Source organism: Copidosoma floridanum, unplaced genomic scaffold, assembly GCF_036245765.1.
Source record: "Copidosoma floridanum isolate Cflo_tuat_1 unplaced genomic scaffold, Cflo_Japanese_pri ptg000004l, whole genome shotgun sequence".
Classification (NCBI taxonomy): Eukaryota; Metazoa; Arthropoda; class Insecta; order Hymenoptera; family Encyrtidae; genus Copidosoma; species Copidosoma floridanum.
Window position 1 is genome coordinate 9,089,106 of NW_028321881.1, and position 16,700 is coordinate 9,105,805.

The 16,700-nt window shown below is 28.9% G+C and overlaps 1 protein-coding gene across 1 annotated transcript in view; it reads right to left on the reverse strand.

Annotated features, from left to right (window-relative positions):
- Positions 1 to 16,700, reverse strand: part of shtd (anaphase promoting complex subunit 1) — a 901,519-nt gene that overhangs the window by 51,559 nt on the left and 833,260 nt on the right. The window lies entirely within an intron of this gene.

Below are 16,700 nucleotides of genomic sequence, written 5' to 3' on the forward strand. Positions count from 1 at the left end.
AAAAATTATGTGCTTCGTTCAGAGTAGTAAAAATTTTGATGGTAATAACTTTTTTTTTTCTGTTTTAAAACATTAATTAGTTGAGATGCTGGTTATCAATGTACTAAAATATTTTTTTACTTCAACAAAAAAAAAATTGTGTGAAATTAGATATTTTTTCGTGAAACCAGAATTTTTTTTTCAATCATCAAAAGATTTTTTGTTTGAACAAAATATTAATCTTTTGGACAGCTAGAATTAATTAAGATTAAAATACAAAACTTATTTAAATTAATATTTAATTTCAAAACAATTTTGATATTACAGAAAAAAAATATTGCATCTTATGGATAACTTGTGTTGATTGAAAAAATTAAACATTAAAAGTAAAATACATTTTTTTCAACAAAAAAGTAACAATCATAAGAAACTTAACATTCGTTTCAGTAACATTTCTCTTTGTTTCAATCCCTTTATACATTAAGAAAAATTTAATAAAAACTATTATTGTATTATTGACACAATAAAATTTTTTTTGTCTCGTGTACAAGTTTTCTTTCAATCGACATGTTTTTTAATGAAGGGTATTTTGAAAATCAAGAGCGCATTCATTGAGAAACGTTATGGGCTTGGTTCCAAGTAGTGTACATTTTTTTTAGCATATATCAATTTTGGTAACGGCTATTAACTTAAGATAATTTTTTTACTTTAACAAATAAAGAAACTTGTAGGTAATGAGATATTTTTTTGATTGACCAGCAAAATTTGTTCAAACAAGCTAAAGTTGTTTAGTTTCAACAAAAACGCTCATTTTTTCGACAACAAGAATTTATTGAGATTAAAATACAAAAATCATTAAAAGGATTAATTTATTGGGGAAAATTTTTTTACTACAAAAATAAAATTCATCAACACATAGATCATTTGCATTGATTAAAAAACATCAAACATTTAACGTAAAAAACATTTATTTTAATAAAAATTTATTAATATTAACAACCTGAATATTGTAAACCTTAAACTAACAAAAGCTTTCTTGTTTTAACTAAACCTTTTATTTTCCGAACAACGAAACAAAACGTTGATTTTCTACCTTAACGAGATATGAGCAACATAAACTTTCAAATGTAATTCTAAAATTCACCCACTGCTTCAAAAATTTTTAACTATTTTTTTTGTAATCAGCAGATCGAAATTCATATAATATCAAAAATGCCCCCTTCTCCATCAAATTTCGAATTCAGAAGTGTTTCGGTTGGCCTATGTACTAAAATCCGAAGTGTGTAAAATACAGCCTATACAGTAGTTCAGTTGGTCTCGCGTAACTGCCACGTGCAATTCTAAGCTACACGATGGATCGTATCTTAGAGAATATATATATGGAGGAAGCATTGTATGCTCCGACCGCGAGACGAGATGAGAGAGACAAAAGACAAATAACAGTACAACCTTTCTCTCTCTTACACGCCTCTGATTGGTTGGCCCCCTTCCGTATATAGGTATAGTCGTATCTACGAGTGGCGGTCGTGGGGGAACAGAGCAGATACATGTAACCTAAGCTCTGATGAAAAAAAACTTATACATTACCAGAGAATATAGAATATATCCTCTTTAAGTATACGCTTTTTTTTTCAGGTATACATTTTCATAATACTTGTTTTATTACGTTTCGTTTGTTTATAATTTTTATATATTTTTATAAATAAATTTATTTTATAAGATTTCACACTTTAATAATAAGATTTAAAAAGCTACTCTTGGCTAATGCCAGTAAAATACTAATGCAAAAATGTGTAAATACTTTTTGTACATTATTATTATTACAAGTGTAAACATTATTTGTTTAATTATTTACTGCATTAATCGGTACGGATTTATTGGTGTTCTAATATCTAATATGCCCTTTATCCTGCATGTATCCTATCCTAATGAAAAATACTGCCACCTTCCCGTCGGTTTCCATTGAGTTATGCCAATAAAAAATAAACCATACGACGTATTGTAATAGTATAATATTGAATTTATGCTCGCATTAGTATTTTATTGGCATTAGCCAAGAGTAGTTTTTTAAATCTTATTATTAAAGTGTGAAATCTTATAAAATAAATTTATTTATAAAAATAAATAAAAATTATAAACAAACGAAACGTAATAAAACAAGTATTATGAAAATGTATACCTGAAAAAAAAAAAAAAAGCGTAAGTCAGATTCGAAGCCTAGAGCGCAAAAGCTTATCGAGCATTCTTGACCGCTCAGCTATCAAAGACGAACATTCTGGACGAGTTATTAGCCATACATGAACTGTTTAACCAGGTATGAGGGCTTTCATTAAAATTGGAAATTTTTATTTAAGTTTTGTTGTTTTAATTACTTATGTTGTAATGGAAGATTATTAATTTAGTGTGTATTGCTCGGAGTTCCGCTTTGGCCTTCTATACTTAAAGAGGATATATTCTATATTCTCTGGTAATGTATAAGTTTTTTTTCATCAGAGCTTAGGCTACATATATCTGCTCTGTTCCCCCACGACCGCCACTCGTAGATACGACTATACCTATATACGGAAGGGGGCCAACCAATCAGAGGCGTGTGAGAGAGAGAAAGGTTGTACTGCTATTTGTCTTTTGTCTCTCTCATCTCGTCTCACGGTCGGAGCATGCAATGCTTCCTCCATGTATATATTCTCTAAGGATCGTATGTAGTTCACAAGAAAACTTGTAACTGTTCATTAGCTGATTATCGACATTTGTTAAATCTTTTGCTAAGTCTAAAGTTGTCATTTGTATACATTTTTTTTTTGCGTTACATCAAATCATCCATCTAGCTAAAGTATACAGATATTTTATGTGTTGTACTGAGCAAATTTTACGCAATCCACGTGCGTTAGGCCATTCCGGTACCTATGTCAACGTGGCCGACGAAAAGACAAAGGATGTTCTTATCAAGTGGAATTTAGCGTCGTACATCGAAGTTTTTGAAGGTGAGTTTTAAAAACGTAAATTTTTTTATGCATGTACATGTCCATAGAATAATAGTAATCATTGTTGCATTTGACGACACTTGCATGGTATTTTTTTCCAAACACAAAGCTGCTAGATGCACAGTTGGATTTTTGAAAAAGTTTTTTAACTAATAGTGCAAGTGTGTAGTGTTAGTATCTGAAAACGTGTTTGCACACAAAGAAGCAGGCAATTGTATAAAAGTGATCGCGATCTTATATTCATATCTGCACGTGCGGAGAAAATAAACATCTGGAGCCTAGTTCTCAAAAAGTTTGTAACGCTAAGCAGCATTATTTCGTGGATAGCCAGTTTTCAGAAATTGTATATACACATATAGAAATGGTGCATGCACAGTGCTAGCAAGGCGGCTCACTATATATATACGCGCAAGGCTCGATATGTACGTCTACATATATATAGTCAGCCTGGCGCTCGCTCGCTCGACCTTCAATATTAGCCGCCCCGCGCGAGACCAGGTACGAGAAAGAGAGAGAGAGAGCGAGAGGAAGAAAGATCCATGCGGATACCGGATAGAGGTAGTCGTTCTCTCTCTCTCTTTCTCTCTCTCTCTCTCTCTCTCTCTCTCTCTCTCTCTCTCTCTAAGCTACTCGTGACTGATAAAGCTTGCTGAACACAAGCAGCTCTGGAAAAAAAACTATATCATTTTTTTTCGCGCATGGACGTTCTTTTGCATTTTTTATCGTGCTGCTGGCACTGCGTGCTTCCCCCATGTACATGTGTGTGTATTCTTTGAAGTAGCCAGGCATATTGATACAGTATTTGAACCACATTCCTAAATTTATCTGACAACCCACGGAATAATTAAGTGAGTCACCAATCTACACTGTAACAGGGCAACGGTACACGTAGATTTCACTTTTAGGTATTAATTTAGAAATTATTTGTTATCATTTCTTACGTTTTTTTTTAAATTTCCAGCAGAATACTATCTATGTTTAAACCCGTTTTTCAATTATCTATGAAATAAAATAGCTTAGATAAGGGAAATACTTCGTTCACTTTTTTTTTCTATTGTATAGAATTATGTAAGGAATCTGTTTTGAAGTAACCTTTTGTCATAGTCGGTGTCATTTTTTATATAATATAAACATTGTGTTTCTACATAAATCGCATGAAACTGCATACTACCGTTGCCAATATAATACAAAGAAATATGTATTACTTCAAAGAAAAATTTGTATTGAACGTTTGAAATATTTTGACATATATTTTCTTTGATTCAAAAACCTTTTTTTTTTTTTAATTTATTTTTAAACAAAGGTTAACTTTATATTTAGTAAATATTTTTGAATTTCCTGACTTTTCAAAGATTTATTGTTTTACCCTGTGGTACGTTCTTTAACATAAGTAAATCAGACCTTTCATTGAAAAACATCATTTATACGAAATAATAGTTTGCCTACGTCGAGGGTTTTTTAAGACCTTTAGACATTTACAGCGCCCTTGGTAAGAAAAAAGGATTCGCTACATAAGCGCCATCCAACCGCAGCTACTACTATAAAGTTTTTTTGTCTTGTATACCAGTCTTCTTTCAGTCAACAACATACATTTTTTAATGAAAGGAGTTTTTGTAACAAGAGCTCATTGATTTAAAAAAATTGTTTGTTTGGCTTGAAGATAAGTTTTTTTTTAATTTTATAAAACACTAATTAGTTCGGATGCCGGTTGTCGAAGTGAAAAAATTTTTTTTACTTCAACAAAAAAAGAAAATTGTGCGTAATTAGAATTTTGTTGTGTGACCAAATTTTTTTTGTTTCAACCAACAAAAGTTTTTTTGTTTTAACAAATGATTAATTTTGTCTACAACCCGAATTAATTAAGATTAAAAGTTAACATTGAACTAAAAAAAAAATTTTGATATTATCGAAAAGAAATATTGCATTTTATAGATAACTTGCGTTGATTAAAAAAAAAATCCTACGGTCCGAAGAATAGCCAAAAAGTAGCCCCGGCGGCGATAGAACTTATGTGACGAAAACTACTATAATTTTTGGATTGGAAAAATTTTTTTTTTGTAATAATCATTGAACGAAATAACTAAGGAAACGAAATCCTCCAAATCATTTTAGAAAAACATAACAATTTTTTTTGATCGCAAAAAATTTAAATATTAAAATTTTTTTATTTAGGCTTATTTTTTAGTGTACAAGTAAAGCGAACGTATTACTAATAGTATATAACAAATAAATGCTTATAAATAAAATCACTAGTTTATTATAATTTTGTTATTAAAATAAATACGTTTTTTTTACAGCTAGTAAGGTAACTTACGAAGTTTTCAGTGGTTTAAATGACCTTATGTTAAAAGAATTAATCCCGTCCATTAGTGATAAAGAATCTTTTAAAATTCATTTAAAGAAATCATCTCGCAAAGATAGCGGGGAGATATTAAAAGATCACAATTCACCAAAAAAAAGAACTGCAGTAAGTGCTGTTTGCCCAGATATACTTAGTAAATAATAGTAATAAAATTATATTAAATACATACATTCTTTGTTAAACAATTATGTTTTTTAATTATGAGGAAATGAGGAACTTGCAAACATTCTATTCTGATCCACTTTCACACTTGAATAATCCATTTCATAGTTTTTGTAGTAATTGTGTAACTATTCATTTTTTGTAATTACGTATATTTACACGATTTATCATTCTTTGGAAATTAATGAGTAGTTCAGTTGAATACAACAAAAACTAATAAAATATTTAAGTTACGTTTTAACAAAAAACGATTGAAATATTATTTTTCATAAAAAACTGTGGTCATTATATTACCGCATTTTTTTAGGCACAGTTTTAATAAATCCCTTTTTTATTATTAATATTAAAATTAATAATAGCATAATAATTTTATTTATAATAAAATCAATTAAAGAAAATCGGGAACGATTTATAAAATTTATTCTTGTACTGTAGCAAGCAGATAATGATCGTATTGTTAAAAAGCTGCGAGACAGCACAGAAAATGAAGAAAATATTAACGAGTGGAGTAAACAATCTTATTTATCCATCGATAAAAACTTAATTATAAAAAAATTTCAATCAGTGAAATTATTGCTGCAATCAACAGAGAAGGGGAAGAATATTGTCACCAAGTATGAACAAAAGAAGTTCCTTAATCCAAAAGATAGAACATTTATTGTAGATTTTCTAATTTGTGAACTCAGGAAATTCACAAAAAAGTAAGAGTGACACAAATTTTAATTAAATACATTTAGTGTTTCGGTAAGAGTTCCTACTTTACCGATGGACTTGTTTCAACATATCTTCATTAATTAATATTTCCATACCTACTTTTACTCTAAGTAACGAAAATAAGTGCAAATCTATTACTTGAAGGAATGATTTAAGCCAATGATTATTATAATTGATTGACTATTAAGGAAGAAAAAATACAAGGCGTGATTGCTAAAATTGTATCACACATGACAAGCATCTCAAAACTCTTTCATCAAGATGCGTTGTAACTTTATATAAATTATCAATTATTTCTAATAAACTTTTGCTTGAATACTTGCTGATGTACCAGCTCTCTGCCTTTTCTCGTTATTTTTGCGTTAAAGTAGGTATACAATTATTTAAGAATAAAAATATATTGAGGTAAGTACGTCAGTGAGATGCAAACTTTCTCAAATATGTCCTTAAATACATTTTAGTAACTGCATGATAAATTGTCTTTAACACACAGACTGGACCATGACATGCTAGAAGCAATAGGAAAAAGTATTGCAGCAGATTTTCATGAGTCAGAAGTTCTTAGCACGTATTATATCACACCGATATCAAGCAAATCTGCAAGTTATATAAATAATAAATCTATTCCAAGTCGGGGTAAATTGGTGAATAAGTGGCAAAATTTGTGTACTTTGATAAAGTCAGGTAAAAATAATAGTGCCCAAAATATCATTGAAGACGACGAAGCTGAATAATTAACTGGTAAATACAATTATGGTATATTGAGGTAGTTAGTGTTAATATGTAAAATTATAACTGCTCAATTCAACATTTATTGAATAACTTTCCACGTATATTATCGTTGATTAAAATAAATTCACATCAAAACAGCATAAAAACATGTAAATCACATAAAGCCCAAGAAATATTTTTAAATTCTGATTTAATCCGAAAAAGTTAGGAAAATTTTTGCACTACATTGATATACTGAGAGCATTTCAAAACACTTTCAATATTTAATAATTAGATAATTTGAGCAGTCATTTAGTCGATCAAGGTAAATTTTACATAGTTATGTAAAAGTAAAACGATACAGCATACATACACATCTATAAATAGTATGTGTTTGACAATAATTCATATCAAATTTCATATTCGAAGCATACTTGAAGAAAACTTATTAATTTGACTGTTATTCGGCATAGTTGTTGTTTCGCAGCTATAATGAAAAAAGTTTTTATTTTCTTTTTTTTTATTAAAGTAATACAAGTACGTTGCTTTCTTTGTAGATTTAACTGTAGATACTAGTTTAATGTGGCTAAAATCGAATCCAAACACTGCACTTGTGGAAGTTGCAAAAGAACACTGGAAGAAAACGGCCGAGTTTAGAAAAAGGAAGTATTATTCTGCAGAGGATAAAGATTTAGTAACAATTTTCGACGAATTTCCAACTCTTAACCAACCGAATGCATTTACATTCATTGAAATTGATTTTGATCATTTAAACTGTGCAACTAAAGATTTGCATCTAACTGTTGAACTTTGGAAAATATTTTATAAATCTGTTTCCAAAACTTCAAATATCAATTCAAAATACGACAGCGTTGAAACACTCAAAAACGTCTTAAAATCAAAAGAAGCATCGGATGGTAAGTAATTAAACAATTTTCTTTTATCTAAGTATTAGTAATACTTACTAATACAGTCACTTTATATTTTTAGATCAAAAGATTATAGTACAATTGCTACTTTTGGCTTATTTAATTCCATCCAAAGCATTGTTTGAAATAAAATCGAACAATCAAACTAAGAATTGGAAAATAACTATCGGAGATACAAAAAATAGTTTGATACAGCATGCTATCGTAAGTATACATATTATTGGCCATTGAATTTTATCACAATATTACACGTTCACAGTTGTATAAAATTTTTAATTTTACTACTTATAGACAGATGGTGATGTAGAAAAAATTAAAGAGGAAAGGTTACAGTATGCACAAAATCACAAGCAAACCTTACAGCCCTACATTATTGCTGTAGGAGAAGATTATCATCAACTAGAACATTTTTACGTGTGGCTGAATAAAGTTTTGTATAAACTAGACAGTGCTCTAAAAGCACTTGACATCTGCTTCAAAGTTTTTCACGTACTTAACCTGCAATATCCTATTGAAAGCAAGCATACATGGCAAATAATACAGAAATGTTTGTATGGATTTGAAACCAAGTATGATGAAAAGTTGAGTTACACAGAACATATAATATTATCGGTTCAGAAAAAAATGAAGCAAAAGGCTGAGAAAAGCGTTACTTCTCCTGATTTACAGTCTGCTGATAACGTTAGTGATAATTAGTAGTACTTACTGTGGTAACCCAAACTTAGCTATAAAAATGATTTTTTTTTTTAGTAATAAGTTCACTGTATTGCACTATGTGATATTGTTCTCTAAACAATCACATAATCACTTTCATTAATTTGTATTTACAGTATAAACTTTCATCATTCTTATATTAATGTTTTTTTTTCTATCATTTTAATTTGTTATACCGACAAGTTGTTCACTTGAGTGTTATGATATTTTGACTCTAAAATATTTTCATTCACACGAAATATACTTATCGAGTTCTGTGGAGTAAAGAGCTAGCAAAAATAAAAATTCTATAGCTAAGTGAAAGTTTTATAATTCTTGTTATATCAACTTAACAAAGGTTTTAAAATGGTTGTTTGTCCATTTTGTGACATAACACTCGAAACAGAAAGTCTTATGTCACATGTAAAACTACTCCATAAATCGGAAATTAACAACGAGGTAAAGTGTTTTCATCAAGAATGTTGCAACACATTTTAAAACATATATGCGTACAAGCACCATGTTCTATCTGTCCACAAAGAAGTTGCACCAAATCAAAATAATTCATGTCAGGATAGGTGGAAGCCTAACGATGATGTAATTCCGGATTCTGTAGAGTATTGTGGTTTCCATGATCTTGATAAACTGCAATGTTCTGATTTACTCGTGTCTAATGTTTCTGCGGCTTTTAATAGGAATCCCAGTGACATATCTGATCAGGCATTTTCAAAATTGGTATTTGACAATGTCGCACTTTTAGTTTCAGAAATGTATGCGAAAAGTAAAATCAATCGAGGAACTGTAAATGACATAATTCAGTATATGATTAAATTTTATAGGGGCAATATTTTAGACATTATTAACAAGAAATATGCTAATGTAGAGGGTCTTTAATGCATGCTAAATACGATAACAAATGCTTTTGAATATTTTAAAAGCAGGAAAAAGGCTTTTAAATATTTCGTAAAGGAAGATGCTTTAATCTTACCTGATAGTATTTCAATTGATACTTACCTAAATATTATTTATGTTAACGGCAAAAGCCGTCTGGTTCAGAGTTATCATGATATCTAAATTATACCAATTAAAAAAACTTTGAAATCATTTTTGTCTTTACGTCAGGTTCTTCCAGAAATTCTTAACAACATCGAAACAGTTAAAAATAGTAAAAATTGTAACTCATTTTACAACAGTGAATTTGTACATTTTACAACAGTAAATTATACAGTTTAATTATAGAGAAAAATTTCAAAAATGAAACGGTTTTGTCTCTTATCTTGTATAACGACGATTTCGAAATAAATAATGCCTTAGGATCTAGAAAGAATATTAATAAAATTGGATGTTTGTATTTTTATATTTTAGGTTTACCTTCTGAGTATGCAAGTCAATTAGAAAATATTTTTTTACTACAGTTGCATAAATCTGAATATCATAAAAATTTCGGTAACAAAAAAGTATTTGGTCCAGTTATTGAGCAAGTTAAGGATGTAGTTAAGACTGGGATAGAGGTAGATTCAAACGGAAAAACTTTTCGTATTAATTTTATTGTTTTGCATATAACAGGTGATAACCTAGGCCAGAACACGATTTTAGGTTTCTCCAAATCATTTTCTGCTCATCAATACTGCAGATTTTGCAGTAATTATAAAAGTGTAGCAGCAACCCTGACCGTTGTAAATAAAAATCTCTTAAGAACAGTAAAGAACTATGAGAAAGATTGTGTGACTTATTCTAACGGGATCCGAGAAGAATGCGTTTTCACTGATATTTCTTATTATGACGTGATTAATAACAGTTGCCCTGATCCGATGCATGATCTGCTGGAGGGCATTCGTCGCTATCATATGGGCGAAATATTATATGATTTAATTTGTGTAAAAAAATATTTTTCAGTTGATTTATTAAATTCTCGAATCAAGTGCTTCAATAAAAGCATGATGGAAGATGAAAATATTTTACCAACTACAAGTATAGCGGCTCTAAAAACACGTTATCTAGTTGTCATCATCAGAAGTGTTTAATTTAGTAAACTACTTGGGTTTAATCATCGGAAATGAAATACCACATAACAGTAAAACATGGAATTTATATTTATTACTTAGAGAGATCTAAAATATTGTTTTTAGTGCTGTTATCAACGATGGCATGATTAAAAGATCATCAGTTATTATCAAAAATAAAAAATTGTTGTCAAAAAATACTTTTAACATAAAAAATATTTAGGTAAGTATCAATTGAAATACTATCAGGTAAGATTAAAGCATCTTCCTTTACGAAATATTTAAAAGCCTTTTTCCTGCTTTTAAAATATTCAAAAGCATTTGATATCGTATTTAGCATGCATGAAAGACCCTCTACATTAGCATATTTCTTGTTAATAATGTCTAAAATATTGCCCCTATAAAATTTAATCATATACTGAATTATGTCATTTACAGTTCCTCGATTGATTTTACTTTTCGCATACATTTCTGAAACTAAAAGTGCGACATTGTCAAATACCAATTTTGAAAATGCCTGATCAGATATGTCACTGGGATTCCTATTAAAAGCCGCAGAAACATTAGACACGAGTAAATCAGAACATTGCAGTTTATCAAGATCATGGAAACCACAATACTCTACAGAATCCGGAATTACATCATCGTTAGGCTTCCACCTATCCTGACATGAATTATTTTGATTTGGTGCAACTTCTTTGTGGACAGATAGAACATGGTGCTTGTACGCATATATGTTTTAAAATGTGTTGCAACATTCTTGATGAAAACACTTTACCTCGTTGTTAATTTCCGATTTATGGAGTAGTTTTACATGTGACATAAGACTTTCTGTTTCGAGTGTTATGTCACAAAATGGACAAACAACCATTTTAAAACCTTTGTTAAGTTGATATAACAAGAATTATAAAACTTTCACTTAGCTATAGAATTTTTATTTTTGCTAGCTCTTTACTCCACAGAACTCGATAAGTATATTTCGTGTGAATGAAAATATTTTAGAGTCAAAATATCATAACACTCAAGTGAACAACTTGTCGGTATAACAAATTAAAATGATAGAAAAAAAAACATTAATATAAGAATGATGAAAGTTTATACTGTAAATACAAATTAATGAAAGTGATTATGTGATTGTTTAGAGAACAATATCACATAGTGCAATACAGTGAACTTATTACTAAAAAAAAAAATCATTTTTATAGCTAAGTTTGGGTTACCACAGTAAGTACTACTAATTATCACTAACGTTATCAGCAGACTGTAAATCAGGAGAAGTAACGCTTTTCTCAGCCTTTTGCTTCATTTTTTTCTGAACCGATAATATTATATGTTCTGTGTAACTCAACTTTTCATCATACTTGGTTTCAAATCCATACAAACATTTCTGTATTATTTGCCATGTATGCTTGCTTTCAATAGGATATTGCAGGTTAAGTACGTGAAAAACTTTGAAGCAGATGTCAAGTGCTTTTAGAGCACTGTCTAGTTTATACAAAACTTTATTCAGCCACACGTAAAAATGTTCTAGTTGATGATAATCTTCTCCTACAGCAATAATGTAGGGCTGTAAGGTTTGCTTGTGATTTTGTGCATACTGTAACCTTTCCTCTTTAATTTTTTCTACATCACCATCTGTCTATAAGTAGTAAAATTAAAAATTTTATACAACTGTGAACGTGTAATATTGTGATAAAATTCAATGGCCAATAATATGTATACTTACGATAGCATGCTGTATCAAACTATTTTTTGTATCTCCGATAGTTATTTTCCAATTCTTAGTTTGATTGTTCGATTTTATTTCAAACAATGCTTTGGATGGAATTAAATAAGCCAAAAGTAGCAATTGTACTATAATCTTTTGATCTAAAAATATAAAGTGACTGTATTAGTAAGTATTACTAATACTAAGATAAAAGAAAATTGTTTAATTACTTACCATCCGATGCTTCTTTTGATTTTAAGACGTTTTTGAGTGTTTCAACGCTGTCGTATTTTGAATTGATATTTGAAGTTTTGGAAACAGATTTATAAAATATTTTCCAAAGTTCAACAGTTAGATGCAAATCTTTAGTTGCACAGTTTAAATGATCAAAATCAATTTCAATGAATGTAAATGCATTCGGTTGGTTAAGAGTTGGAAATTCGTCGAAAATTGTTACTAAATCTTTATCCTCTGCAGAATAATACTTCCTTTTTCTAAACTCGGCCGTTTTCTTCCAGTGTTCTTTTGCAACTTCCACAAGTGCAGTGTTTGGATTCGATTTTAGCCACATTAAACTAGTATCTACAGTTAAATCTACAAAGAAAGCAACGTACTTGTATTACTTTAATAAAAAAAAAGAAAATAAAAACTTTTTTCATTATAGCTGCGAAACAACAACTATGCCGAATAACAGTCAAATTAATAAGTTTTCTTCAAGTATGCTTCGAATATGAAATTTGATATGAATTATTGTCAAACACATACTATTTATAGATGTGTATGTATGCTGTATCGTTTTACTTTTACATAACTATGTAAAATTTACCTTGATCGACTAAATGACTGCTCAAATTATCTAATTATTAAATATTGAAAGTGTTTTGAAATGCTCTCAGTATATCAATGTAGTGCAAAAATTTTCCTAACTTTTTCGGATTAAATCAGAATTTAAAAATATTTCTTGGGCTTTATGTGATTTACATGTTTTTATGCTGTTTTGATGTGAATTTATTTTAATCAACGATAATATACGTGGAAAGTTATTCAATAAATGTTGAATTGAGCAGTTATAATTTTACATATTAACACTAACTACCTCAATATACCATAATTGTATTTACCAGTTAATTATTCAGCTTCGTCGTCTTCAATGATATTTTGGGCACTATTATTTTTACCTGACTTTATCAAAGTACACAAATTTTGCCACTTATTCACCAATTTACCCCGACTTGGAATAGATTTATTATTTATATAACTTGCAGATTTGCTTGATATCGGTGTGATATAATACGTGCTAAGAACTTCTGACTCATGAAAATCTGCTGCAATACTTTTTCCTATTGCTTCTAGCATGTCATGGTCCAGTCTGTGTGTTAAAGACAATTTATCATGCAGTTACTAAAATGTATTTAAGGACATATTTGAGAAAGTTTGCATCTCACTGACGTACTTACCTCAATATATTTTTATTCTTAAATAATTGTATACCTACTTTAACGCAAAAATAACGAGAAAAGGCAGAGAGCTGGTACATCAGCAAGTATTCAAGCAAAAGTTTATTAGAAATAATTGATAATTTATATAAAGTTACAACGCATCTTGATGAAAGAGTTTTGAGATGCTTGTCATGTGTGATACAATTTTAGCAATCACGCCTTGTATTTTTTCTTCCTTAATAGTCAATCAATTATAATAATCATTGGCTTAAATCATTCCTTCAAGTAATAGATTTGCACTTATTTTCGTTACTTAGAGTAAAAGTAGGTATGGAAATATTAATTAATGAAGATATGTTGAAACAAGTCCATCGGTAAAGTAGGAACTCTTACCGAAACACTAAATGTATTTAATTAAAATTTGTGTCACTCTTACTTTTTTGTGAATTTCCTGAGTTCACAAATTAGAAAATCTACAATAAATGTTCTATCTTTTGGATTAAGGAACTTCTTTTGTTCATACTTGGTGACAATATTCTTCCCCTTCTCTGTTGATTGCAGCAATAATTTCACTGATTGAAATTTTTTTATAATTAAGTTTTTATCGATGGATAAATAAGATTGTTTACTCCACTCGTTAATATTTTCTTCATTTTCTGTGCTGTCTCGCAGCTTTTTAACAATACGATCATTATCTGCTTGCTACAGTACAAGAATAAATTTTATAAATCGTTCCCGATTTTCTTTAATTGATTTTATTATAAATAAAATTATTATGCTATTATTAATTTTAATATTAATAATAAAAAAGGGATTTATTAAAACTGTGCCTAAAAAAATGCGGTAATATAATGACCACAGTTTTTTATGAAAAATAATATTTCAATCGTTTTTTGTTAAAACGTAACTTAAATATTTTATTAGTTTTTGTTGTATTCAACTGAACTACTCATTAATTTCCAAAGAATGATAAATCGTGTAAATATACGTAATTACAAAAAATGAATAGTTACACAATTACTACAAAAACTATGAAATGGATTATTCAAGTGTGAAAGTGGATCAGAATAGAATGTTTGCAAGTTCCTCATTTCCTCATAATTAAAAAATATAATTGTTTAACAAAGAATGTATGTATTTAATATAATTGTAAGCCAAAAACTAATTTTATTAAATTAATGAGCTCTTGTTACAAGAACTCCTTTCATTAAAAAATATATGTTGTTGACTGAAAGAAGACTAGTATACAAGACAAAAAAACTTTATAGTGTCGATAAATCTATTCATTAAACTTTAGTGTAACAAAAAAATGCTTTGATACAAAGAGAAATGTGATTGAAACAAACATTGTGGTTGTTAATATTGTTATGTTTATAATTAAAAGAAATGTTTTTTACATTGTATGTTTTATTTTTTTGGATCAATGCAAGTTAATTATAAGTTGCTCAATTTTTCTTTTGCAATAGAAATATTTCTTTAATATTAATTTTTCCTTCCAATGATATTAGTTTTTTAATTTTAACAAATCCTTTGTGTTTAAAAGATTAATATTTTTTTTAAACAAGAAAAATTTGGTTGGTTTGATAAAAACAACATCTTGTAGACAAATGAAAAACTATTTTTGTAGTTTAAAAAATATTTTCTTCTAATTAATGCATAATTTTTTGTTTCAAAACAAAATTTAATTCATAAACTTTTTTTTTTGATTGGATGAAACTTTGTTTGGTTTGAAAAAATTTGGCGCTTAGTGCATGTATATGAGTCATACATGGTGGTACTATCTTAGCTACAAGCAATCTTATAGGTGATTTATCTCTTTCCAGATGCACATTGGCCTCTGCGTTAAGTGGTCCAAAATCGGCACGGAAAAATTTGAAAAAAGGGGGAAAAAAAATTAATGTGGATACACTGGTGCTACACTGTATTAATATTTTTATGTCTTATATTAATTATAACATAAGTTACGTTTTTTTTTAAATGACCAAAATTCATGATCCTAGCGATTTGCGAATGAACCGCTGGATTTATTTGAGCGTATCGCAGCTCATTCTTTACTTTGGAATGGTACTTTTTTTGTGATTAATTTTTATTTGTTCGATTCTCAGTTTTTCTTCTAGACACGGAAAACTTGTTTTGGCCTCTTTATATTTTAGGAGGTTTTTGCCATTCTTCGTATATGTTCGAGAATAGCACAATTCGTTAAAAATAAAAAAAATTATCTATTAAAATTTTTCTCATTCCAGTATTAATTTTCTAATATTTTAATAAATTTGAAGCTTTTTTCACAGTGACTTTATGTCTTCGTCTAGAAAAAGTAAGCAGGAGAGTACAATATTATTTAAATGAGTGTTTTTTCGGTACAGATTTGGAATCTTCGTAGATACTTACACAAAATGGTCTGAGTTAATGGCTCCACCAAAAAAAAATACAAAGAAAATAAGTATTCATAAGTTAATTGAAGTTTGTAAATGTATATTTATGAAACATGAATAACCTTAATACATAGTAGGTATATTATGAGTGTTAAGTTCAAGATTTTTTCAACTATTACAGTGAAAGAGGGTTGATGCGGGTAGAGGGCAATGATTCAGATTGTCAAAATCTTTTTTCGAACCTAAAAAGAAGGAGAGAGAAATATTCTACCGCAAATGAGTATCTGTAATATTGTAAATTTAATGTGAGGTCTACGAAGAGTGAGTAGAATCAGTATGTTGATAGTATTGGCAGGTACGGTATCTTCAGAATTGTTTAAATAAATACAACCAAACTTAAAATAGTTATTCGATTACTCTTCACTTAGTTTGAGCCAATACATTATAGTTTATGAAAAAATTTAGTAACGTTAAAACACTTATGCAACTTACAATAATTTAACATGTACAATTAAAAATGTAACAAACAATTTTTTAATAATGAGAGTATTTCAAAAACTTTAATAAAGTATTTATATATATATTTTTTTACGTAGAGATCATAAAAATAAATCGTGTTATACTAAATAAACTAATTCAAATCAACT